This window comes from Balaenoptera musculus, chromosome 2 (assembly GCF_009873245.2).
Source record: "Balaenoptera musculus isolate JJ_BM4_2016_0621 chromosome 2, mBalMus1.pri.v3, whole genome shotgun sequence".
Classification (NCBI taxonomy): Eukaryota; Metazoa; Chordata; class Mammalia; order Artiodactyla; family Balaenopteridae; genus Balaenoptera; species Balaenoptera musculus.
In genome coordinates, this window is record NC_045786.1 from 78336031 (window position 1) to 78362082 (window position 26052).

The 26052-nt window shown below is 44.8% G+C and overlaps 1 protein-coding gene across 7 annotated transcripts in view; it reads left to right on the forward strand.

Moving 5' to 3' along the window:
- The first annotated feature begins 1780 nt into the window (after nt 1–1780).
- RAB27A (RAB27A, member RAS oncogene family) overlaps nt 1781–26052 on the forward strand; it is a 72590-nt gene continuing 48318 nt past the window's right edge. The window contains exons 1-3 of one of the 7 annotated variants that reach the window (XM_036844720.1): nt 2099–2145; nt 6339–6341; nt 17838–17956. The gene's annotated coding sequence lies outside the window, so the exon portion shown is untranslated. Of the gene's footprint in view, nt 1802–2046; nt 2182–6338; nt 6342–11950; nt 12166–14985; nt 15078–17228; nt 17275–17837; nt 17957–26052 lie in introns of those variants that run through there. The other 6 variants (XM_036844715.1, XM_036844716.1, XM_036844718.1 and 3 more) reach the window with 6 other exon arrangements.

The window sequence follows — 26052 nt, forward strand, 5'->3', positions numbered from 1 at the left end:
AATGGTCAATAAATGTTAGCTAATATTATTATAAGCATTCCAGGGTTCTTCATATTCCAGCCTCTGCTCATTTCTGCAGTTTCTTTGATTGCTTTCTTCCACTCAGTTTTTCAGCTCTCCGAACTTCTTTCAGTTGCTCCAATATCTCATTCTCGCCTCCAGACCATTCCTCTGCTCTCTTTCCTAAAATTCTCTCCTCTCTCACTTTCCCCTCTTATTCATCCTTCTGAATCTATACATCACTGTCTCTGGGAAGTCTTGACTTGGTGTCACTTATCTGTGTTCCAGTTACACTCTTTAACTTCCCTTATCAAGAATCGTATCTCACTGCACTGGAGTTAACTTGGTTTCTCTGAGGGCAGGATCCCTGAGAGCAGGGACCAATTTACCTCGTTCACTATTGCCTCTCCTGTACCTAACACAGTGCTTGACTCACTGAATGAAATGAATGAATGGGTGATGACGAATGGGCCACAGCATCGCTATTTTCTGATCTCCTGCCTGGTAAACTCCTGGTGACAGCCCTGCCTGGCTGCAGGAGTGGGGAGGGCAGAAGGGGGAGCTCTTCTTATATGAGCCATTAGCGGTTGCTGCATTGTTGGCCCCCCAGATCTTAGCTGATCAATGACTCCCAAGACTTCCTTTACACATGAGCATCGGGCTACTTTTCCTGTCCTAACTTCCATCAGCAACAGTTTGATGGCCTTTCTCTTCCCTGGGAAACATGCCTTGAAAGCATCACCCTATGGTGAAATCTGTTATCCCTAACTTTGAGATGACTGTGTTATATTTGGAACTATTAAATTGAATGTATATTCAATATTTGGCAATTTCATACGGTTCATCCTATATGTGAATCTGAGAAGCTAATTGTACTGTAGTGCAAACTGTGAGTAGTTATAGACTGAAAGAATGATGGAGTTGGGCAGGTCGCCCTGAGACAGCTGGAATTTGTGGTGCAAGAAGAATCAGTGAGATAGAACAGATAGTAAGAGACAGTAGACTAGGGCTTCCAGTCATTTTCTTTTGCTTAGAAGTAGAATTATTTGGTTTAGAAGTGCTTTGCCTGAAAGCCCACGGGGCAGGCCCAAAAGCCACTGTTCAGACCCCCAGGCCACTGGAGGAGAATTTGGCTGCCTCTCAGTGGGAACCTGGTGGCCCCAACAGCCACAGGTCCAAGCGGCCCCCACAAAACCGTCGGCACTGAGAGAAGGAAGCCGCTGGGGGGCAGCAAAGGCTCGCAGATTTCTCCTTACAGGGGCTACAAGTGCTGTATTTTGCTTTTTTTTTTTTTTTTTTTTTTAACGAATTGCTCTAATCCTCGGAAATTTAACTGAGAGCGATTTTATAATCTGAACTAGACTGTAAGAGTAGAGACCCCGTTTGTCATTTCCTTCCAGAAATATATTTTTTCCTGCCAGAATTCTACTACTCTCCCCCCGCCCCCCCTTCCCACGGTCATTTTCAAGAATCCCAGAGCTTTCTCTCACTCCAGGAAGGCCATGTCCAGGCCCCCCGAGTGAGGAGCTGGCGGGGCGGGATGGACAGTGGCAGAGCCGGATGCCCAGCGCGGATCCGGTCCCTGGGGAGCCGGACCAAGGGGGCACTGTGAGCTGGAGCGCCCCCGGGCCTCAGGAACCGCGCGCAGGGCTGACTTTGCAGCCGCTCAGCACCTCTGGCTGCAAGGTGGACACACCGACCTGCTGCCCTGGAAAACACCTTTAGAAAATGGCTTTTAGGGGAGCAGATTTGGCGAGAGGCACCAAACTATACCTTGCAGTGCCCGATCCCGTGGCAGTTTGTAAGTGTCACCAGTGTGTCTCAGAACGAAAACAACCCCCTAAGGTTTCGCGCCTTCCAGGAAGCGGCAGTGGAGACCCAACTTGGACTAAAAAGAGGCGAATGGGGCCTTTGCTTGGCAGGTGCGGCGGGGCTGGGGGCGGCGCGCGGGGAGGGCGCCTGCAAAGCGCTCTCGCCGAGTTGGGCGGGGGTGCTCGCCGAGGTGACAGGAGGAAGCGGGAGGTGGAGGGTGGAGAGGAGGTCCCGCCCCCACCTCGCTCTCCTTTACGGGAAGTGATGTGGGGCCCGACGGAAAATACCCGCCGAGGACCCAAAAAAGGCCGTCAGCGGGTGGACGCGGCGCGCGCAGAAGGAGCGGCGTGGGGACCGCGGGCGGAGCAGGTGAGGCGGCGGGCGCGGGAGGGGGAGGCGCGCTCAGGCCCGGGGCTCCGGGAGGCTCCAGTCACCCCGCGGGGCTGAGCGACGGAGCGGGCGGGCGCAGGGTCTGGCCCTGGGGCGGGGGGTGGAGCTGCAGCTCCTTCTCTCCCCGCCTGTGGGCAGCTGAGCCCACCAGAAAAGCTGCTTTGCTTCTCCCAGGCCCTCAGCACAGACCCCGCGATGACAGTGACGGGGGTGGGGGTCAGCTTGGGCGAGGTGCTGATTAGGTGGAGTCCCAGGTTGGGACGGGGCTGAGGTCACCTCCGGGCGGCATCCAGGTGCGAGGCTCCCCATCTCGGGGTGGGAGGAAGGAAACTTCTCTGGCAGGAGAGAAGGAAGGTCCCAGACCTCCTGCACGCCCCCCCTTCGCCCCCCAGTCCTCCGCCGTTCTTTCCTCCCTCCCTTTGTTGTCGGTTGAATGATTTAAGGTCTTGACACCTTTGCTGGTGAGGGTCTGGACGGACAAACTGCCCGGGTGGGAGAGAGTTCTCTCTTTCCCTGCCAGTCAGACAGAAAACCCTGCCAGGCAGCCAGGCTCTCGGGTCTTGACTGGTGGTAGGGCTGATGTGATGACTCGTTTCGGTAACTATTGCCAAAGCTTTTACCTCTGTCCCAATAGATCACCGATTAAGCAAAGTCAGGCCTGAAGTGAAGGAAATCTTGTGAGCCCTTGACTTCACCTTCCCAGCATTTCGGCTCCTGCGGGCCACATGGCTTCCTAATCTCCTGCCAGGGGGTCCTCTTTCTTACCTCTGTGGGCTACCAGCTATTTTTTCCTGCTGGATAGATTATCACTTTTGGGTCAGCTCATCATTCAGGTGTTGGAAGGGGGAGTAGTGTTATGCTGCATAAATTTTCTATAATTATTGGTGATATAATTTGTTGGTGCTTCACTGTTCTTGTTCCATTTATTTATTTATTTATTTATTTTAACCTTCTTAGAAACTTGCTGTAGGGGGAAAACAGTCTGGAAAACAGAATTTCTGCAGACGGTTACAAATGAAGAAAGGTTAATGTAGTGCTGAAAAAACTTGACTGACCATCATTCTTTTCTGTATTTTATGTTAGTTTTCATTCCTACTTTCTTCCTTTCCTTTATTCTTTCTTCCTTACTCCCTCCCTTCCTTAATTTCCATGGCCTGCCTTGATTTTTAACTTTGATGAAGTACAATTAATTTATTTTTTCTTTTGTTGCTCTGCTTTTGGTGTCAAATCTAAAAGCCATGAAGATTTATGCCTATGTTTTCTTCTAAGAGTTGTATAGTTTTAGCTCTTACATTTCCATCTTTGACTCACTTTAAGTTAATTTTTGTATATGGTGTGTGGTAAGGGTCTAACTTAATTTTTTTGCATATGGACATCCACTTCTCCCAGCACCATTTGTTGAAAAGATTATTTTTTCCCCTTTGAATGCTGTTGGTGCCTGTGTTGAAAATAAACTGACTGTAAATGTGAGGGTTTATTTCTAGACTCAGTTCTACTCCACTGATCTGTATGTCTATCCTTACGCTAGTATCATACTCTCCTCTTTATTAGCTATGTACATGGTAAGTTTTGAGATCGGGAAGTGTGAGTCCTCCCACTTTTCTTTTTTGAGACTGTTCTGGCTATTCTGGGTTCCTTGAATTTCCAGATGAAATTTAAGATCAGCTTCTCAATTTCTGTTGCCTTGGTTTTAAAAGAGATATAAGGGTCTTGAAGTGGGCAACAGTCTCTAGGTACCAGACTCTTGATTTTCCTCTTCCAAACCCGCTTTCGCTTAGTCTCACCTGTCTCAGTTAATGGCAACTTCACTCTTCCAGGTGCTCAGGCTAAAAACCCCAGGGTCACCCCTGATTCTTTTCTTTCTCTCACACTCCACATCTAGTCCCTCAGCAAATCTCATTGGTTCTATTTTGAGTCTATACCTAGGATAGGAAATTTCCACAGTTTCCATTGCTTCCACCAAGTTCCTTTCACTTCTGTCGCCTGGATTACTCAAAAGCCTCCTACAGAGCCACTCTGCTTCCACCCTCACCACTCTACAGTCTGTTCTCAATGCAGCAGCCAGAGTCAATTATGTCTCTCACTCCGGTGCTCAAAGCTCTCCAGTGGCTTTTTATCTCAGAAGGAAACCAAAGTCCTTGCTGTGGCCTGCAGTCCCCTTACATGGTGTGGGGGGCTTCATCTTCTATTACTCCCCTCTTTTCACACTCTGCTTCAGCCACGCCTCAGGACCTTTGTATTTGCTGTTTCCTCTGCCTGGAATGTTCTTCCTTCAAAAGTCTGCACAGCTTACTCACTCATTTCTTTCAAATCAAAAGTCATTTCTTTAGAGATGACTTCTTGCACCATCCCATCTAAAATAGCATCCGTCACCCCCCACCCCCGCCCTGCCCCATCATTTTCTTCCCCTTTCCCTTGCCTTATTTTTCTTTTGAGTATTTATAGCACTTACTGTCATCACACACACACACACACACACACACACACACACACACAGATTTTGTACACAACATCTATCTCCCATTGGTGGAATACAAGCTCCATGAAGGTCAGGAATTTGTCTTGTTCACTGTGGTGGGCATAGCACCTAGAATGGTTTCTGGCACATACTAAGCCCTAAAAAATCATATTGAGTGAATGAAAAGGGAATGAGAGGCTGAGAAATGGGGATCACTCTGCTATTTCTTTCTCACTCTTCTTCCCACTTTATCCGAGAAGCAATGTCCGTAGCTACACCACAACTCCTAAATCTCTCCTCTCCTATCCTCCTATTTTCCTCAAGAGAATGGCCTTACCCTCCTCGGAAAGGGAAAGGTCAAACAAGCAGAAAGGTGAGGACTTTGGGTCCTTCCCACCGTGGCAGTGGGGAGCCCTCTTCTCTGTAGCCTGGGCAGACTGGGTGGGGGCATTCAGCATCTGTCTCCAGTGATTCGGTCTCTTGTGCTGATCTAGGGAGAGAGTGAAATCCCTTGGAAATTTGAGAAAATGGAATTTCATTTCCTAATGAATATTTTGCAGTACAGTGAATTTAATCTTTTTCTGACTTCTAACTGAAATGGCCAATTCTGAGACTCATTTTGGCCTTTAATGACGTAACGACTTTAGACTGTCAACTGAGTATGTGTACGTGGCCTCATTTCCATGAGTAGATTGTAATATCCTGGAGGCAGAGCACTGGCTTTAGCTCCTTTGTGAGTCCTATACTGCAAGCTATCATAGACAAAAAAAGAAGTGTTCAGTAAACTCTTGCTGAATGTACCCATAAGTTAATGAATAAACTTGGATTTGTTTTCCTCATTAGAAACCTCTAGTCCATATATTTAATTTTTCTTAATGTATAGATATAAGTATCTTGTCTTAGTCTACCTCATCCTGCTGCTCCTGTGAGATCAATATTGGCCACAGTTGAGAGGGGTTTCCTGCGGACCTCTCTCAGTGAGAATTGAATTAACTGGCCCAGACAGCATAGTAATCAATCTTTATTTAAAAATTAAATTAAAAATTAATTTTTAAAAAAATTAAAAATTATTTAAAAAACTGAACTAGCCTGTTGTTATTTAAACTTACCTTGCAGTGTGCCCTGTGTATATCTTCACTACAAACTATGAAAAAGGATTATTTTTACGTACATGGAATATATATATATATATATATTTTCCTCTCTGATAAATTAGGATAGGCTTGATACCACCTGAAAAACAAAACAGGGCTCACATATTTAAAGTGTGAGCCCGTAATTAACTGGATGGGTGGGAGAATCCCTCTCACAATGTGTATGTATATCAAATCACCATGATATACACTTTAAATAATCTTACAATTTTATATGTCAATTATGCCTCAATAAAGCTGGCTCACAATTAAAAAAAAAAAAAAAATGTGAGCCCCTAGGCAGCAAGATTGTCTTGCCATTGTTCGAACAAGATTGCCTTCTGAAGAGAGGAATTTTTCCCTTTCACTGCCTTCGCTTTTTATGCTGTGTGCAGGTTTTGCTTGGATCATATTTATTCCTCTGCCTCTTGGTCAGGAAGTTCCAGTTTATGGTCTGGTTTCCCTTAAGCTGATTATCTTGGGAGCAGACATGAGCACTGAGTTGGAGGAAGAGATAAAGGGTTTGTAATTAACTTTATGTCCAGAGGGTGAGAGGTGTGGAGCTGTGAGCATGCAGCTTGTTTAGGCCTCCTGTCTGGCCGTGCAGTACACCACATTCTTTTTCTTGTATGATTGAGGTCTACTAACACTCATATTTCACTTACTGTTAAATAAAACTTGATGCCTCACTTACTCAAAAGAAATGCTGAAAGTTGTTCTTCCTTGCCTGTTTTTGTTTTGTTTTTTGCCTCTGTGTATGTTACCCATGAGAAGGCCTCCCATTTAGTGCCTCAGCCACGCTTGGAACCATCCACAAATATGAAATCAGACTTTTGAGTCTTGAAATTGAACTTTTAACGTGGGGTCAGAGGTAGGGTGCCAGATTTAGCAAATTGGAAAAAAATAAAAAAGAAATTTGCATTTTGGATGACCAACAACTAATATTTTACTATAAGTATGTCCCATGTAATATCTGGGACATACTTTTGCTAAAAAATTAGTTGTTTTTATGAAAGGCAAAATCAACTGGTGTCTTGGATCTAATCTGGTAACCCTGGTTTGGTAAACCTAGGTTTATGCACAGGGAATGCATTGATCATGATAATGTCCAAAGAACGACTGAGCTGTGGCTCACTTTGGTGATTGCACATGTGTCCATCTTAAGGAAGGAGAGGGCTTGTAAACTCAAGGAGTATTAGAACTAGAAGGAAGTAGAAGATTGTCTTACTCTAGTGTTTGGTAGTTAAGGAAATTTTTATCCAGAGATGTTAAGTCATTTTCTAAGATCACACAGTTAGTAGCAGAGCCAGAACCGGAACTCTGGGTCCAGTGGTTGGTCTGCTACATAATGTCTTCCCTGAAGAGATCATGTGTAAGTTGCTTATGTGTTCGTGCTGACCTTTAATCACTTCTTTTGCCACCCTCCCATGATTGCTCCATTATCCTGCCGTCCTTCCAGTCTCTAGATCCGTTATGTGGCAGGCAAAGCCATCCTCATGGATACCCTTGTCTTTTCTCTGAGAACCACAGGACTGTTTTAAGCCACCATTGGTTGTATTCCTGTGGTGATGCCAGAAAGCCAGAAAGCCTGTCTTTCCATGTGTTTTTATTCCTTTTAAGGTCTGGTTAATATTTTTGTCACCTTTGAGTGTTCATTGTAAGATGCTTTGATTTAGGAGGACTTGCTGAGAATAATTCCACAGCCAGCAAGTACTGTCTCACTGTAAGTCACTTGCTTTGTGTGGCCTATTTCTTTGATACTGCGTATCCTTTTGTATTTTGGTAGAATAAATATGGAAGCTACATGGTAAGGACCAACGCAGTAGATAGGTATATGTGACTTCCTCTTTAGAGATGTGTCCTCTCAAAACACTGGGTTATTTTCTTACTGTTCTAAAGTTATTTGTACTTATTTGAGAAAGCAGTCTTGAAAACGAATATGCTTCCTCTGACTGCCACGAGAATACCATATTTCAGAGCCACTAATCCTGTTTTTTCATAGCTTTGTTGATTAATTCATATAAAGCCTTACCAGCTGCCAGGTCAAAGCATAACAATAAAATCGGTTGCCAAGAGACTGAAAAATCTGTTCGTTCTTATTAACTGCTGCTCATCTGTCTTGCTCTGATCCCACCACATGGGCAGCTGGTCAAGTCTTATTTGAGTGTGGCTGGTTACTTCTCTCCTGTATGTTTGTATCATTTGCAACAAAGAGAGGGTCTCAATCAGCTAATAAAACTTATGGTAAGGTATTGTTTAAATTCTTGCTGTACTAGCCCTAATACGGGAAGGAACGAGACATACACCTGAGAATTTTAAAATATAATCCATGGTTGTGGTCGGGATTTCTTTGTTCCCTGCAATGTGTGAATCATTTTCATAATGAATCTCACCACTGCAAGGGAGCAACCCCAGGCATGAGTAAAAAAGTCCAGCAGCCCTTGAAAAGATAAGGTATCGTCCTTCTAGTCAGATACTGGAGACCAAATGTAGCCAAACAAGCTGCCGGCTGTTCCAGGCTGGGCTTCCTTCGTCAGGGACAAGGTCAAATCTCCATTGCCCCCACTCTGCTTAGGCACATAGGGCCCTGAAGTGGGTTGTGGTATTTCCTCAGGGAGTGACTCATCCCTGTGTTCCACAGCTCCTGCTGGAATGTGGAGGAACCAACACAGGCAGGAATTAGTGGATTGGTTTTTAGTTTCTAACACTGCCAATAATTAACTAAGTCATATTACACCAGCGTTCTCAATTGGGCTGGTTCCGACTCCCTCCTCCCGCAGAGGGCGCCGGGCAATGTCTAGAGACATGTCTGGTTGTCACACCGGGGGAGCTATTGCTGGCATTTAGTGGGTAGAGACCAGGGGTGCCTCTAAACATCCCACAATGTACAGGACAGCCCCTCATGGCAAAGGGTCAGTCCTGCCCACCATGTCAGTAGGGCCAAGGCTGAGAAACCCTGCGTTAGACACATCATTGAACCTCTCTGGTGTGCAGTTTCCTGAGTTCCACATTCTCTCCATCATGTAAAGTTAACTAAGCCTAACTCCACCACTCTTGCCTTTCTAACCTCTCCCTCACCCCAATTCTAAGTCATTAAATGTGAAGTAGGACCCAGGCATCTATATGTGTATATCGTTTTTAATCCCCACCAGGGATGCTGATGGGCAGTTGGGACTGAGAACCCTGGCCTCAGGGACCATGGAGTGAGGTCCTCACCAAGGTGCCAGGGTGGACCATCTGAGGGAGTGGATGCTGTGGGGAGAGCCTGCCAGCAGGAAGTGAGAGCCGGGCGGCAGGGCCTGGCTGCCGTGTGGTTCAGCGCAGGTGGAAGGCTGCCAGAAGGGCCGCAGGGAGTGCTGTGACTGAAGGCTTGGCCCCTGAATTCCTCAGAGATGGGGCCCTCAGCCCCTCGGCCTGATGAGCTCTCAGCTGCCCGGGAGTGTGTGCTCCACAGATTGCCAGCTGGCCACCGTACCCTTGTGCCAGAGGTGCCACAGACCTCAGAGTTTCCCAAGGAAATAGTAGGACTGGCCAGTTTCTTCATTAACACCCCATTTCCTGCTTAGCTAGAGCCTCTCTGGGAGATTAAAAGTCAACAGCAAAAACCCCAACCCTGAGTCAGCAGCCCATTTTGCCACCCAGATAAGGAAACCTCACTTGTTACACTTACGGCATCGTGTAATTTAAGGGCTGGTAGGCACCTTAGAAACAAGGGAGCCCAGCCTCCCCTCCACCTCAGAGGTTCAGAGCGGTCCCCAAGGTCACATGACAAATTGATGGCAGAGACGGTTCTAGAAGACAGGTCTGCTGGTTCTTTCTACGCCCCTGTGCTAATGTTTCTTAATTGTAACCAGCAGTGTCTCTTCCTTGAACTCTTCTAAAATATCACAGGAATTGAAGCAAGTATATTAATGATTTTCCCCTATGTTAAAGCAGTCCAGAAATATCTGATTGTCTGCTATGGCTGTGTGCCAGCTGCCAGTTAAAGGCCACCATCATTTTTTTGCCTGTACTGTTGCTTTTCTTCTTCTTTTTTTTTTTTTTGACCACACCATGCAGCATGTGGGATCTTAGTTCCCCGGCTCAGGGTCAAACCTGCACCCCCTGCTGTGGAAGCGTGGAGTCTTAACCACTGGACCACCAGGGAAGTCCCTGCTGCTTTTCTGGTGCCGTTCTTTGCCACCCATAACCCATTCCTCACACAAAGCCAGTGATCTTTAAAAAATGTAAATCAGATAGTATCCTTCTTCGGTTTAAAATTCCTCAGTCACTTCCCACTGCAGTTGGTGTAAGATCCAAATGTTCTAACCGTGGTCTGGAAGAGTCTCCGTGTTCTGAGCCCTGTTGACCTCCTTGACCTCAGTTCATCCCTGTGCCCCCGTCTTTCAGCCTCCTCTACTTCCTTTCTGTCCCTTAAAAATGCCAAGTTCTTTCCTTCCTCAGAGCCTTTACACTTGCCTATAATTCTTTTCTCTAGATCCTCGCCTGGCTGGTCCCTGGCAGCAGAGTAATCCCTGATCACTCTGTTGAAAGTAGTCTCTACCCTATTATTACACTATTGTCTTCACAGGACTTAGTACTATTTGGAATTATTTTACCTCTGTGTTCACTTATTACTGTCTGTGTCTTCCTGCTGAATTGTTCTCTCTATGAGAGCAGGGACTTTTTCTGTTTTGTGAACTCTCTATGCTTAGCACCTAGAATAATGCCTGGCACATGGTAGATGCTAAGGTAATAAATGAATGATAGAGTAACTAGGGAGTTGGTGTTAGAGAAGATTGCTTGACAGATTGTCCTATGTAATTCCTATTTTTTCCTACATTGGACTTTATTTATTTATTTTTTAAACCTGTTTCTTTTTTTAAAATTAATTAATTAATTAATTTTTGACTGCGTTGGGTCTTCGTTGCTGTGTGCGGGCTTTCTCTAGTTGTGGTGAGCGGGGGCTACTCTTCCTTGCAGTGCGTGGGCTTCTCATTGTGGTGGCTTCTCTTGCTGCAGAGTACGGGCTCTAGGTGCGCAGGCTTCAGTAGTTGTGGCACGTGGGCTCGGTAGTTGTGGCTCACAGGCTCTAGAGCGCAGGCTCAGTAGTTGTGGTGCATGGGCTTAGTTGCTCCACAGCATGTGGGATCTTCCCGGACCAGGGCTCGAACCCGTGTCCCCGCATTGGCAGGAGGACTCTTAACCACTGCGCCACCAGGGAAGTCCTGGACTTTATTTTTTGAACTAAAACTGGAATGCCAGTTTATTACATGAGAAAAGCACAACTGTTAAGCAGACTAGATTCCTTTCTTTGAAGACGAGTGTACTCACTTCCTCTGGTAAAAACTCTGTGGGAAGCAAATATAAAAGGACAAGGGTACTTGGTAAGCACAGACTCAGACACAGGGACTTAGAAATCAAACAGGTCCAAGAGCTTTAGTGCTGGATGGGGCCTGAAAGATCACCATGGGAATGGTTCCTCAAAACTGGCTGCCCATGAAAATCACACAGGGAACTTTTATTTAAAACATACTCACGCGGGGACTTTCCTGGCAGTCCAGTGGCTAAGACTCCGTGCTCCCAATGCAGGGGACCTGGGTTTGATCCCTGGTCAGGGAACTAGATCCCACATGCCGCAACTAAAGATCCTGCACACGGCAACAAAGATCCCGTGTGCCACAACTAAGACCCGGTGCAGCCAAATAAATATTAAAACAAACAAACAAACAAACAAAAACCTAAAAAAACATACACATGCAAAACCACACGTTTTTCAGTCTCTCCTTTGGAGATTTTAATTTGCTATTCTTGGCATTAAGGCTGGGGAATCCATGTTTTATCTAAAATGCTGCTGTAGTGATGGATGGTGCACAGCCAGGTTTGGGAACCAGTGACTGAGCCCACTTCTGTTCCCAGGTGAATACACTGAGAGGTTCAAAGAGATCCCCTGTCTCACTCAGGGGCACCCACCTGGGGAGCTGGGAGATGGCACTCAAATCTCCCAGCCTTCTCTCTGCGCCTTTCGAAAAATGTAGTGAGAAAGAGTCCCAGGGACAGAGGTGGCACAGCCTTGGAAGTTGTGGGTTTATTACTTTTTTCTTTATTGACATGTAACTAACCAGTCTGGTGTCAAACAGGAAATGCATCTAGCATCGTTTTCCTTTTTTATTACAAGCTGTCAGAACAATCTGATTTTAGTGGAGCGATGATCAAAGTGTGGTTCTGAGACCAGCAACACCAGCACCATCCGGGAACTTGTTAGAAATGCAGATTCTCAGCCCCGGCCCAGAACTACTGATTCTGGAACTCTGGAGATGGCCCAGCAGTCTGTATTTTCAAGCCATCCAGATGATTCTGATGCCCACTCAAGCTTGAGAACCACCATCACAGGTACTTTTTACAACCCAACCATTGGTTAAAGAAGCTGGCCTCGGCCTTTTAGTTGGTGACTCATTAACATGCAGAACTTAAGCTAGCCATCTGCTTTCCTTGGTGAAGTTTGTTCAAAATAGGGACTTTTGTTATAAATCTTCATTAGACTGCTGCACAAGAAGAAAGCGGGGGATGGGTTAATACTTGCTGAACACCTGCTGCGTGTGAGGCTCTGTGCTGGAAGCTCTTACCTGTTGTCTCACTTAATTCTCACAACCATCCTGCTAGGTAGGTATTATTATCCCTATTTTACAGATTTGGAGTCTGAGGTTGGTGGAGGTTAAACGTGGTCTTTCCTCTGGGTTATTTGCCCAGCGATGGTTGTGCATTTTGCTGTCTGTTGTCTCCATAGAGCAGCTGCTCTCAAACCTTTTTATGCACAATCAGGAGTTTTCTGGGAATCTTGTTATAAATGCAAATTCCCTAGCCATCCTCTCCGAGATCCTCATTCAGGGGCCTGGGTGGATTTTCTTCAGGTACTCCAGGTGACTCTGCTGCCAGTGGGCATCAGGCCATACTTGGAGAAGTTCTCTCCTGGATCCAATCACTCTTGCCTCAGTAGTTGGACCAGATGTCTCTCAAGGCTCCTCGGAGGTTCTGTGGTTCGCCAGTGTTTTGCTCACAGGCCTTGGGCACTGGGTGGGGACTCTGGCAGAAGAAATATGAGCATGGGCGGTGGGAGCTTGGGAGCCTGGACAGAGAAGTCTCTTACATGCCTGGTGGTTCATGCTCTCTGCTGCCTCTTAGAGTGCCCAGGCCATGTTTTGGCTTTGAGTAACTTGTGACCCTTTCAGTTATCTACCCCAAATTGTGCAACTTTTCTTATAGCAACTTCGCCCTTGTGTTGGTGGACTGCCCTGATGTGAGCAATTTCCTTCAGCTTTTGAGGTCAGAATGGCATTTCATCTGTTTGATGATAAGATCCCTTATTTTTCAGGCATAGAATGGACATATTTAGTGAATGCATTGTTAATCCATTAGGAGACAATGATTTGGTGCCATTATGAAGGAAAAAAGTGAGATGCAAATTAAAAAAAGAATTTCAGGTATGATGTCTGATGTCCTTCTTTGTGAGTTGGAATGCTGATTTCTGTCCAGAAGTTTAGAAGCAACTACTAACATAAATACCCCAGGGCTTCTGTAGTAGAAAAGACGCATGTATCCAAAGCTGGTGGAAACCTCTCAGGCCTTTGCCCAGTGGAGAAGTCAACATTGTTGAAATATTACATTTCTTTAATAAGTCTTAGTCCCTGAAACAAATTGTGTAGGAAAAGGGTGGATGGAAATTCATGAAAGCAAACATTTCAGCTTCCTGGAATCCATTGTATAAAAGGTAAATTATTTTTCTAGTAAGAAAATAACCAAGGTACAGGTTAAGTTTCGAAGGATAATTTGTTTTGCCACTGATCAGAGTTGGTAATAACAATAGGTAACTGAGTCCAGTAGCTAGAGCTATCATTTATTGAGAGCTTACTATGTGTCAGGAATTATATGAACATTCTCTCACTTCATCCTCAATAGACTTTCAAAGTAAATATTATCCTTCATTTTACAGCTGATGAAACAGGCTCAAAAGGATTAAGTAATTTAACCAGTGCTGGGACTGGGGTTTCCAGGTATGCAGGACTTTCAGTGCTAAAATGCAGTCCCAGGTAAACTGGGATGGTTGGTTTCCCTGAGTGTCACCCAGCGCACTGACCTACAGTTGATAGTTAGAAAGTAAGCCCAAAGGGTTCTGAATTGTCAGATAGATGATTTGTATATGGAAATGTGCAGATTTGCCCCACAGAGAGACCTTCAGAACATTTTGTGGTGCCCATTTTTCTCCATTTTATACATAATTCTAATCTTGGTTATTTGGTTTCCATGTGCCTTGTCAATTAGAAGCTGCACATTGGCGGGGGAAGGGGTCACCCTAGAAAGGCACGCTGATTATTGTGGTGAGGGACAGCTGGCTAACTGACAGAGAAGGTGAGGGCAGGGAGAATGAAATATAAACTAATAAAAGACAAAATCAATACAGTGTCAGGAGGCTTTTACTACAGGGGCAAACATACCTTAATAAGAATAACTACTATTGAACATTTACTATGTGCCAAACACTGTTTTAAGCACTTTATAGGTATTACATAATTCAATTTTTACAAGATAATCCTGTTATTATCCTGGTTCCACAGATGAGGAAACTGAGGCACAGAGAGGTTAAGTAACTTGCTGAAGGTCACACAGCCAGTGAGTGGTAAAGCTGAGATTCAGAGCCAGGCAGCCTGTCTCCAGGGCCCAGATCCTCAGCATCCTGTTTCCGTGTAGGCCCTAGATCCTGAGGATGTAGCACACATTAGGGGTGTTTATTGTGATGGCCTGACTCATCCAAGAAAAAAAAATTTAAGCTTGGGCATTACATTTCATTTTGTATTAATTAATTTTAAAGATTTTATCAGGGCATAGTTCTACAAGGCCTGTTAGGAGAAGCTGTCAGAGTCCCCGCCCCCAGTTCATTTCCTGCTCCCCAGAGTCAACTGCTTTCAGTTCTTGCAATGAGTTGACTCTTGCTGGTCGTTATATCCCTTGTCTCTAAATGACGTACTTATATTTCTATGGCCGATTTTTCAGTTTTAGGCATTATCTGTTGATGCTTTACTATGGAAGAAGAGAATTTTGGCTTGTTTTTCCACCTACCCCTACCACACACGTATACCATTTCCATCTCCTCCTCCCAACAGGTACATCATAGTTTTAGCTAGATTGACATGTCATGGGCTCCTTTGTATCTTTCAGCGTCCCTCCTGGGTTGGGCAGATTCTCCCGAGAAGACCATTTGAACCACCTGTCTGTGGAGTATGCCTGCCTTCTGGAAGTCCAGTGTGTAGGTGAGGGTGGAGGTGTCTTCATACTTACTCTGCAACTTCTCAGTGCCTCCCCCTGCCTCCACTAAAGTTGGTATGACTCAGAGACCCTCTGAGAGTTTGATACTCGGAGTTCTACTCTCTCCAGAGAATAAACCTTCGACTACTGCCAGAGCTGGAGGAGTTACAAGGCTGGCAAGGGTGGGGCTTGGGGTGTAAACAGACTTCCACCATTTTTCGCCCCACTTTACCCTATCCCCTCCCTCAGAGGTGTTTGGGGCTCCAACTGCCTAAGCCTTTCTGGAGATTCTGTGATGAGTTGCTTGTTGGCTTTCTCTAATGGCAGGTAAGGAGTCTGCTTTCCTGTGTCTGCTAATCAATTACCTCTTATTCATCTATTCGGTACTTTCTAGCTTGCAACATTTTCTTCCTGTTGTTTCCACTCACTTTCTCTTTGTTTTTGTAAGTTTATGTCTATAAGAAGTAAAATTCTCTTCATTGTTATACTAGTAAGATTTGGGGAGGTAATAGAACTAAATGTATTTCGTGTGCCATCTGTATCCTGAAGCCTGAAAGACATTTGAGAAAGCTTTCAATGCAAAGTGGTCAAAAAAAGGTTGTGTTGCTCTAAGGAGAAGACTTACAGTTCTATGAAAAACGGGGTTGTTGAAGTTTTACTTGCTACTGAAAGTGTAGTTCTAGGACCAGGCACATCATTGTTACCTGGGTATCACCTGGGTGCTCCTTAGAAATGCAGAATCCTGGGCCCTACCCAGACCTATTGAATCAGAATTAGCATTTTAACAAAATCCTAAGATTCCTAAGGACACTGAAGGCTGAGGAGTGCTAATAAGAAACTTTACTCAGCTTCTACTGTAATTTAGAATAAGCTAACTATAATGAATTTTAATCTGGGATTTAAACATTTTGGTACATTCCCTTAATAAATTATTCTCCACCTTCTAGAGGTTGCTGTGAGAAAAGAGGAGTATATAAGTTTTCCTTTATAAACCACATAAACCGAAAATTCCGTGTCATTTACCAGATGATGTCAGACTGGTTATGTTCAGGCTTTTTCAGTTGCTCACATTTCAGGTTGGTGATGGGATTGTGTAGATTGTATCGGTGGAGTCTTCAGTCACACTTTGAGTGGTCAAAGTGAGAGGGTGGCTTCCCCCAGAGGCAAAGGATAGAGTGATTCGTTTTACGCCCGGCATCTATCCCAGTGACAGGCTTGTGTTCAACTAGTGATTTGTGGAACAGGTGAGTCAGATAAGACACAATTCCTGTCTTCAAGATATTCAGGGACTTCCCTGGCGGTCCAGTGGTTAAGACTCTGTGCTTCCACTGCAGGGGAGCACGGGTTTGATCCCTGGTTGGGGAACTAAGACCCCCACAGGCCGCGCGGCACGGCCAAGAAAAAAAAAAAAAAAAGATATTCACCAACCAGCAAGAAGTAAATTGGATAATTACCATACAGGGTTAACTTGTTCTAGGAAGAGTGAGCACAGAGAAGGGGCATCTAATGCAGCATTACTGGCAGAAGAAGGAGCTGAAGGACTGAGTCTCTGGGTGAACAGGGCTTGGTGGGTTTAGAGCAGGTGCCCTCTGGTGAGCGTATCAGAATCACCTGGAGGGCTTGTTGGCCGCCCCCATCCTTAGAATTTCTGCTTGCATAGGCCTGGGGTGGACCCACGAATGTGCATTTCTAACGGTTTCCCAGGTGCTGCTGATGACCCTGCTCTCCCATTTTGGAAATCACTAGTTTAGAGAATTACAGCTAGCTGTGGTGGCTGGAGTCAGGAGGCAGGGATGACAAAGAAGGCAGAGGCCTAAGGAGTGGGGATGCCACTGCGGAGGTGGTGGGGAGCCGTTGGCTGCTTTTACAGAGGACAGTGATGGACACCCGCTTACCGTCTGGAAAGATCACTTTGGGTGAGGCGTGGAGGATGGGTCCGTGGGGGGGGGGCCCAGTTGGGGGCCAGAAAACCAAACGTGTGGTTGATTGTAGCCATCCAATGAGAAACGAGAGACACTTGGAATACAGGCAAGAGGAGGAAAGAGCCCTAGAACTTGGTGGCTAGTGGAAGTGGGAGGGGTGAGAGGGAGGGGCCACTGAGGACCGTCAGATGTCTGGCTGGGTGTGTGTTCGGACTGTGTTACTCAAGACGCAGGAGGAGAAGAGGGTCTGAAGCAGGGTCTGGAGAGAAGAACACAGGAGGTAAGTGGAGGGCAGGACATGTTGAATTTAAGATGCCAGCAAGATATCTGGGTGGACCGCGCGGTAGAGAGTTTTCCTCATGAGTCTGGAGGCCAGAGTGAGAGGTGTGGGCAGTCCCATCACTTCTGCCACTTAACACTGATCTCCCGTGATGTTTGTTTGGATCAGGCCTTGTATTTGTAAAGAAACAGTATTAATATAAACCTTCAGGGCCTTGAGAACACAATACTTTTAAAGATGTTTTTTCAAGAAACATCTAATTTTTTGATGGGGGGGAAAAAGGAAAAGTTGAAGTATGAGTCTTCTAACATTGGAAGACGGTGAATACAGCCACCTTCTGTCTGAGAGACCAGGAGATTGGGTTTTAGTAAAAACTTGAAAGGGGCAAAGTCACTTGACTGGTTTGCAGGCCATATGACGAACAGCTGAGACTAATTAGCTGGATTGTGGGTTTTTACAGAGATGCCTGATTTGGAAAGTTGATGGAGCAAATTGCTTTTCAAAAGGCTCTTTTGAAAAACTTTTACAAGTAGGCGATTCTGACTTTCACATCTTTGTATTAGACAAAAAGTAACTTTTTAGAAGAGGACATGTGATTCCAAGTTGTCTAATTGTTGAAGTATTGGGAACGCCAGTCTCTAAAGTTTTAGGAAAATTAACCAGCGATTTATACTTTGTCAAGGTATGGTTTTGCTTTTTTTGGTGGTGGGGAGGGAGGTAGAGTTCTGCCATGCCAATTTTCAAGTACTTAAAACATGTGCAATTTAACATAAAATACCACTGCACATGTTAATTTTTTTTTAAACAAAGGCTTCAAGACATCTGCTAAATTTCTTGGGTTTAGTTTGAAAAGTGCATTTTCAATTACCAGAGAGTGAGTATGAATACTGACTGCATTCTTCCTTTCTTTTCTGTACTTTAACAAAGTAACAGAGGCTTTTATTCTCAGATAATATGTTGAATAAGAGAGCCGATTATGGAATGGAATTGCTCTAAGAGTCTTGCTCATCCTCTGAGCATTTTATCCACAAAAATTCAAGCTTATTGGGATTTTGTTTTCAATATTGTTAATAGCTCTAGTGGAGGATTATATAAGCATGTGTTTTAGTATAAGGTGTATTTCGTCTGTCAGTTAAATTTGCCTTCAAATTATTAATTTTGTGATGTTTGGAAACAGCATTGTGAGGAAAGGTCCATCTATTTTAGAGATGCTTAGTGATAGTATGCAGGAATGAAAGATCTGGGTGATGAGTATGATGGGGTATCTTATACAATTCTCCCTACTTTTAGATATGTACCAGTTTGCTGGGACTGCCATAGCAAAGTGTCACAGAGTGTGTAGCTTAAATAACAGAAATTTCTTGTCTCAGTCCTGGAGGCTAGAAGTCTGAGATCAAGGTGTTGGCAGGGGTGGCTCCTTCTGGGGGCTCTGAAGGAAGGATCTGTTCCCGGCCTCTCTCCTTGGCTTGTATATGGCTGTCTTCTCCCTCTGTCTCTTCTTGTCATCTTCCTTTTCTGTGTGCCTTTGTTCAGAAATCTTCTTATAGGGACACCAGTCACACTGGATTAGGGCCCACCCTAATGACCTCTTTTTCATTTGATACCCTCTCTAAGGACCCTCTCTCCAAATCAGGTCATGTTATGAAGTACTATGAGTTAGGACTTCAACATGTGAATTTTGGGGGAACACAATTCAACTCATAACAGATAAATTTGAAAGATTTCATTACACCACACTTTGCCTCCACGTGCATGCAATAAGTATTTATTAAGCCAAGTGCCTAGACTGTGTTGGGTGTTGAGTGTGTGAAGGTAAATAAGACATGGTCTCTGCCCGCTAACATTGGTTTAATCATATGTACGGATATAACTTCGTGAGTGTGCGTTCACTTATCTCTTCCATTGTGTCGGGGCCACTTTCACTGTTGGGTGTCCCTGGAGACACAATCAGCATCTTGGCACAAGGGCACCTGGAAGGGCTCCCTTGCTCTGGAACACCCTCAGGATAGGTGAGGAGAGTAGAAGGACCCTCTAGTCTGACCTCCTCATTTCACAAATGAAGAAACTGAGGCTTCAAAGTGCTCAGGTCATTTGGCTGATGTGTGTCAGAGCCAAGGCAGTGTCCTGACTTCCACTCCAGTACATCGTTTTGTTTTCTTGGTCACAGTTCATGCTTTCACCTAGGAGTGAACCCAAAGTCTCATCAGAAATCAGATGAGAGGGGGACTTCCCTGGTGGTCCAGTGATTAGGGCTCTGCGCTTCCACTGCAGGGGACCATCCCCGGTTGGGGAACTAAGATCCCACATGCTACATGGTGTGGCCAAAAAAAAAAAAAAAAAAAAATCCCATGAGAAAGAGACTTGATAAAAAGCCGACATTCTCTGTTGAGATTCTTGTAAGTACTAAAAAAAAAAAAAAAAAAAGTTTTGGGGAGGAGTGTTTATTCGTGAGGGCATTTCATGCATAGAATGTCCAGGTTGTATTTAATACATCCCAAAGGAGTTTGCTCCCACCTTGGTTAGTTTCTCTGTCTCTTTCCACTTTCCCTTTATTCTTTCCAGGCACAGTGTTCAGTGACCCAGCGGCCATTAGAGCACAGACAACATTTTTTCTTCTTTTTTGCTGCTGCTGCTGCCCACAAGACAGGAACTGTGGTAGAAAGAGAAGGCTGATGCAACATTACCGGCCAGCAGGATGGCGCCATGGCAACCAGGACCTGCGCCTGTCTGGCAGGTGCTGGGAGCCCAGGGCTGCCTCTGCCGCTGTTTCAGCATGTGCCCTTTCCAGTCCCTCAGTACCTGAGTGCTCACGGAGGACATGCTCCCCACTTCCCTCTGCTTCTCTTCTCTCTTTTGCTGTTATTCCCTTCTTCCTCCCTAGGAACTTGGTCGATTTATAGCTTGAGCCAGGGTGCAGCATCTGTGATAGCTGATGAGTCATGGAACAGGCCCATTAAAAACAAAAGCTGGTTTTTGCAGAAGCCATCGTTCTCTGGGGCTGTCTTTGCAAGAGGACACCTTCCTGCCTTCTCCGGCGCTCCCGGGGTTGCTGTGGCGTGGCTGGGGCCCTGCCCTCTTGGCAGAGCAGAGGCTGGGTTCGGTGGGGGTTGGAGGGTAGGGAGGTGATGAGATGAGGGCGCTGCATGAGAGGTGAGCTTGCATTGCTGCTGCTTCTCTGGAGGCAGGAGCCACTTTGCTCAAACATAGATGCAAATCATCCAAGAGCTGAGAGCATCGATTTTTTTTTTTTTTTGTCTATTTGTTTTCTTGTTTTCCCCGTTTCATCCTCTGTTAGGCTTCTCCTCTCCCTGATGTAATCTGTAAAGGGGTCCTTTATTGTAAGTGCTGGATTTATCACTCAGCAAATATTGAATGGATCCTCTGTTTTCACAAGGAGAAAGTCCAGACGGCTTTAAGCTGGCACCTCTGTGCGGTGGTGACTGACCCAGCCTATGGACTGTCGTTTGAAAAATTTCCTTCCTAGTGTCCTTCTTGGATCTCTCTTGCTGAGCCTTACATTTTGGCTCTTCACTCTAAAAGGCCATCTTATCTCTCCCATTTTCTCAGTAAATCAACTGTGTTGATGGCTTTAAAATCCGTCGTGTTAACCCTTGTTTTTCTTTTGAGCCCTGGTTCTATTTTCCACATGCCAATTAAACACAACTCCCTGAATGTCTCTGAGACATGAGGGACATTTAATTGGTCTTGTCCCATACAGGATAACATAGTAGTTGAGAGTGTGTCTGGGTTCAAATCTTGGCTTTGCCTTTTATTGGCTGTGTGACCTTGGAGAACTTACTTAGCCTTTCTATGCGTGAGTTTTCTCATCTGTAAATTAGAGAATTCATAGGGTTGTGAAGCTCTAATGAGTTAATATTTTAAAGGGCTTAGTAGTCAGTGAGTGCTACTTATAATCATCTCAAACCAGCTTTTCCTCTCTTAGTTAATGATAATACCTTTCATTCAGTTTTGGTTATCTTTAACTCCTATACCAGTCAGTTAAGAAATTATACTGATTTTCTGCCTCCTAAATCTATCTTGAATTAATCCCTTCTTCTTCATCCCACTGTCACCAACACATGTCACTCACTGTCTCTCCTCATAGCTTCCTGGTCCTCTGTGTATTCCCAGTCTCCATGTGGCTGCCAGAAAGATCTTTCTAAGACACAGACCTTGTGTTCCTCTTCTTCGTAAAAGCCTGTAGTGGCTTTCCATTGCCCAGAGGATAACACAAGACTTTCTAGTGCCATATAAGAGTCCTTTCAGGCCCAGGTCCCAACTCTCTCCCATCTTTTCAGCCTGTCGGGACACCTCTTGTTGCATCCCCGTGCAGCCCTTTAGCAGCATGCATCTGCTGAGGTCCCCTAAGTGAATCGTAGCCTTTTCCCTCTTAGACCTTTGCAAGTACAAATGCTTTTGCCCTGACTCCCACCCTCCCATTCAGTCACCCCAGCATCTGCTCCCTTCTCATGGCTCTAAGCCTGGCCTGTGTTTTGTACTTCGAATGTCAGACAGCCCTTACCTAATTCCATCAAAACTCGGTTACACCTTTCGGATTGGCATCAGTGATCATTTCGGTTGATGGTTTCCGTTATCTTTAAAGGATAATGCTTATTTGACATATGAGGTGAAGTCCTTTACCACATCATATGTGAACTGTGTAATTTTTGTTCATTCACATTTGTCACTTGTGTCTCTGTGTGCTGATGTAAGTCCTTGGCTCAGGTGCCCCTCTGTGAGGCGGCATAGTGGGCTCCCCGCCCCTCTGGCCCTCTCTGCCCCAGGCCTCCTGGCTGCCCAGCATTGTGTGCCTATTTCTGTAACGTTCTTGTTCCACTGCATTTTCGTTGTTCATTTTCATGTACAGCGCTTCTATTAGACCGTTGCTTTTCTAGAGCCTTGTTCTAGGTGCTTAACATAGCGATGAGCACAGGGCCTGTCCTCAGTGCTAACTTATTACAGGCATGATGTTTGAACTGATGTGCTCATCAGCCACGACCTGAATTTCTGTCATTCATACCAGGCTCTCCCTCCTCAATGTCTTCAGGCTTTGCTGGTATATCTTTGGATCATTGGTGTAGGACAGTCCACTTGTCAAATTTTATTTAAAATTATTAACAGCTTTTATTTATTTATTTATTTTTTAGAAATTTAAATTTATTTATTTAGGCTGTGGTGGCTCTTCGTTTCTGTGCGAGGGCTTTCTCCAGTTGTGGCGAGCGGGGGCCACTCTTCATCGCGGTGCGCGAGCCTCTCACTGTCGCGGCCTCTCCCGTTGCGGAGCACAGGCTCCAGACGCGCAGGCTCAGTAGTTGTGGCTCACAGGCCTAGTTGCTCCGCGGCATGTGGGATCTTCCCAGACCGGGGCACGAACCCGTGTCCCCTGCATTGGCAGGCAGACTCTTAACCACTGCGCCACCAGGGAAGCCCTTAACACCTTTTAGATTGATATTTATATATCATTTTGCATTTAGTTTTGGTTATATTTAAGGACATTTGGTGTATGTATATTTCTTGGGAAATACTTCCGTATCCGTCACAGCCATTCTCCACATCATCCTATCCTTTATAATTTTTGCAATTTTTCATTTGTCTTTTTTTTTTTTTTTTTTGGCCGTGCCTCTCGGCATGCGGGATCTTAGTTCCCTGACCAGGGATCAAACCCGTGCCTCCTGCAGTGGAAGCACGGAGTCTTAACCACTGGACCATCAGGAAAGTCCCTGCATTTGTCTCTTGAGCCAAGTTTTTCCTTTATTTATTTATTTATTTATATAAATTTATTTATTTGTTTATTTATTTTCGGCTGCGTTGGGTCTTCATTGCTGCTCGCTGGCTTTCTCTCGTTGTGGTGAGCGGGGGCTACTCTTTGTTGTGGTGCACAGGCTTCTCGTTGCGGTGGCTTCTCTTGTTGCAGAGCATGGGGTCTAGGCGCAAGGGCTTCAGTAGTCGTGGCACGTGGGCTCAGTAGTTGTGGCTCGTGGGCTCTAGAGCGCAGGCTCAGTAGTTGTGGTGCATGGGCTTAGTTGCTCCACGGCATGTGGGATCTTACCGGACCAGGGATCGAACCTGTGTCCCCTGCTATGGCAGGCGGATTCTTAACCACTCTGCCACCAGGGAAGTCCCCCAAATTTTTCCTTTAAAGCCACTTAAAAGTGTGTTAAAAAAAATAGATTCCCATCTAGTCTAGTTTTTATAGTTCTGAAAAGTGTTCAAAAACTAAAAGTGATAAAGTGATTATAGAAATCACAGAATGAAGATAGTCTGTTTTTTGTTTTGTTTTGTCTTGTTTTTGGTTTTGTTTTTATGGTGTTAGAAAACTTCCTGCTGGCAATGGCCCTGGGGCTCCTTGGAGTCAGGTGTGAATTACAATTCTGTATATTCTTGTGGTGTTTAATTTACTTTTCTTAGGATGAAAGACTCTAGAAGTTTGAGAGCTGCTTGCTGATTTCTATTTAACTGCCCTTTTTCATTTCTAGGTCATGTCTCATCTAACATCCTTGGTAAAATAGGTGTATTTCATGGAGTTAAATACAGACTTTAGTATAATTGTATAGGCCAATTGAAAAAAGAAAAACTTGGCAAAGTTTTTTCAAAAGTGCATCCTAAATAATTAGCCAGAATTTAGAAATGTACCTTCAACTTCTTTAATTTTAAAATGAAGATGTCACCTTTTTAAAAAAGTTTTTATTTTTTAAATTTATTTTTGGCTGTGTTGGGTCTTTGTTGCTGCGTGGGCTTTCTCTAGTTGTGACAAGCGGGGGCTACTCTTTGTTGCGGTGCACGGGCTTCTCATTGCAGTGGCTTCTCTTGTTGAGGAGCACAGGCTCTAGGCTCACGGGCTTAGTTGCTTTGTGGCATGTGGGATCTTCCTGGACCAGGGCTTGAACCCGTGTCCCCTGCATTGGCAGGTGGATTCTTATCCACTGCGCCACCAGGGAAGTCCAAAATGTGGCCTTTTAAAAAGTGATAAGATCACATTAAAAAAAAATTTTTATTGGATTATAGTTGATTTACAATGTTGTGTTAGTTTCAGGTGTACAGCAAAGTGATTCAGTTATACACATATTCATTCTTTTTCAGATTATTTTCTCATATAGGTTTTCATAGAATATTGAGTAGAGTTCCCTGTGCTATACAGTAGGTCCTTGTTGGTTATCTATCTCATATATAGTAGTGTGTGTATGTTAATCCCAAGCTCCTGATTTATCCCCCACCTTTCCCCTTTGTTAACCATAAGTTTGTTTTCGATATCTGTAAGCCTGTTTCTGTTTTGTAAATAAGCTCATTTGTATCATTTTTAAAACTTAGATTCCACATATGAGTGATATCATATATTTGTCTTTGTCTGAATTGCTCCTCTTAGTATGATATCTCTAGGTCCATCCATGTTGCTGCAAATGGCATTATTTTGTTCTTTTTTAATGGCTGAGTAATATTCCATTGTATATATGTACCACATCTTCTTTATCCATTCCTCTGTCGATGGATATTTAGGTTGCTTCCACATCCTGGCTATTGTAAATAGTGCTTCTATGAACATTGGGGTGTATGTATCTTTTCGAATTATGGTTTTCTCTGGATGTGTGCCCAGGAGTGGGATTACTGTATCATATGGTAGTTCTATTTTTAGTTTTTTAAGGAACCTCCATGCTGTTCTCTGTAGTGGTTGTACCAGTTGACATTCCCACCAATAGTATAGGAGGGTTCCTTTTTCTCCACACCCTCTCCAGCATTTATTGTTTGTAGACTTTATTTATTTATTTATTTATGGCTGTGTTGGGTCTCCGTTTCTGTGCGAGGGCTTTCTCTAGTTGTGGCAAGCGGGGGCCACTCTTCATCGCGGTGCGTGGGCCTCTCACTATCGCGGCCTCTCTTGTTGCGGAGCACAGGCTCCAGACGCGCAGGCTCAGTAGTTGTGGCTCACGGGCCTAGTTGCTCCGCGGCATGTGGGATCTTCCCAGGTCAGGGCTCGAACCCGTGTCCCCTGCATTAGCAGGCAGATTCTCAACCACTGTGCCACCAGGGAAGCCCTGTTTGTAGACTTTTTGATGATGGCCATTCTGACTGTTGTGAAGTGATACCTCATTGTAGTTTTGATTTGCATTTCTCTGATAATTAGTGATGTTGAGCATCTTTTTATGTGCTTTTTAGCCATCTACATGAAAAGCACATTTTTTGACTAGTAGAGGGAAATGGCAGATTGTGTAGGATCTAGTGCATAACAAGAGAGGTATAGTAAGGCAAGAAAGATGAGGAACCTATTTCACACTAACTGTCATAGTCTTTTCTCCAAGTATCTGGGGAATACATTGATTTTTTATTTTTAAACTGTAGCCTTCAGGGTGAGTCACACAGTTGTGTGTGTGTATGGGCAGTGGGGTGGGATAAGGGGAGAGTATGGATGAGGGTCTTTGGATCTTTCAGCTTTTCTATTCTCTCCTATTCTACACTGTTGGACTGTAGAGTGCTTTCCCCCCAGGGAATCCCAGCTTTAATGTACTATTTAGGGCTGCAAATTACTTAGAGAACTTCTCCATCTCCAGACACCAAACTCTTTGTACACTTCCTCTCAGAATCCACCTCACCTGTATCTAGGTTAGGTGTTAATCTCATGTGCTCCTTCCATTATGCCAGCCATAGGTACTAACCACACTTGGAGTCTTGCTTCAGGGGTCAATGTTCTCCATTAGATGGTAAATTTGGGGCGGGGCGGCAGGTGCTGTATCTGTCTTATTTGCATTTCTATCACCTTGCACAGTGCTTGCCTGTGGTGGGCAC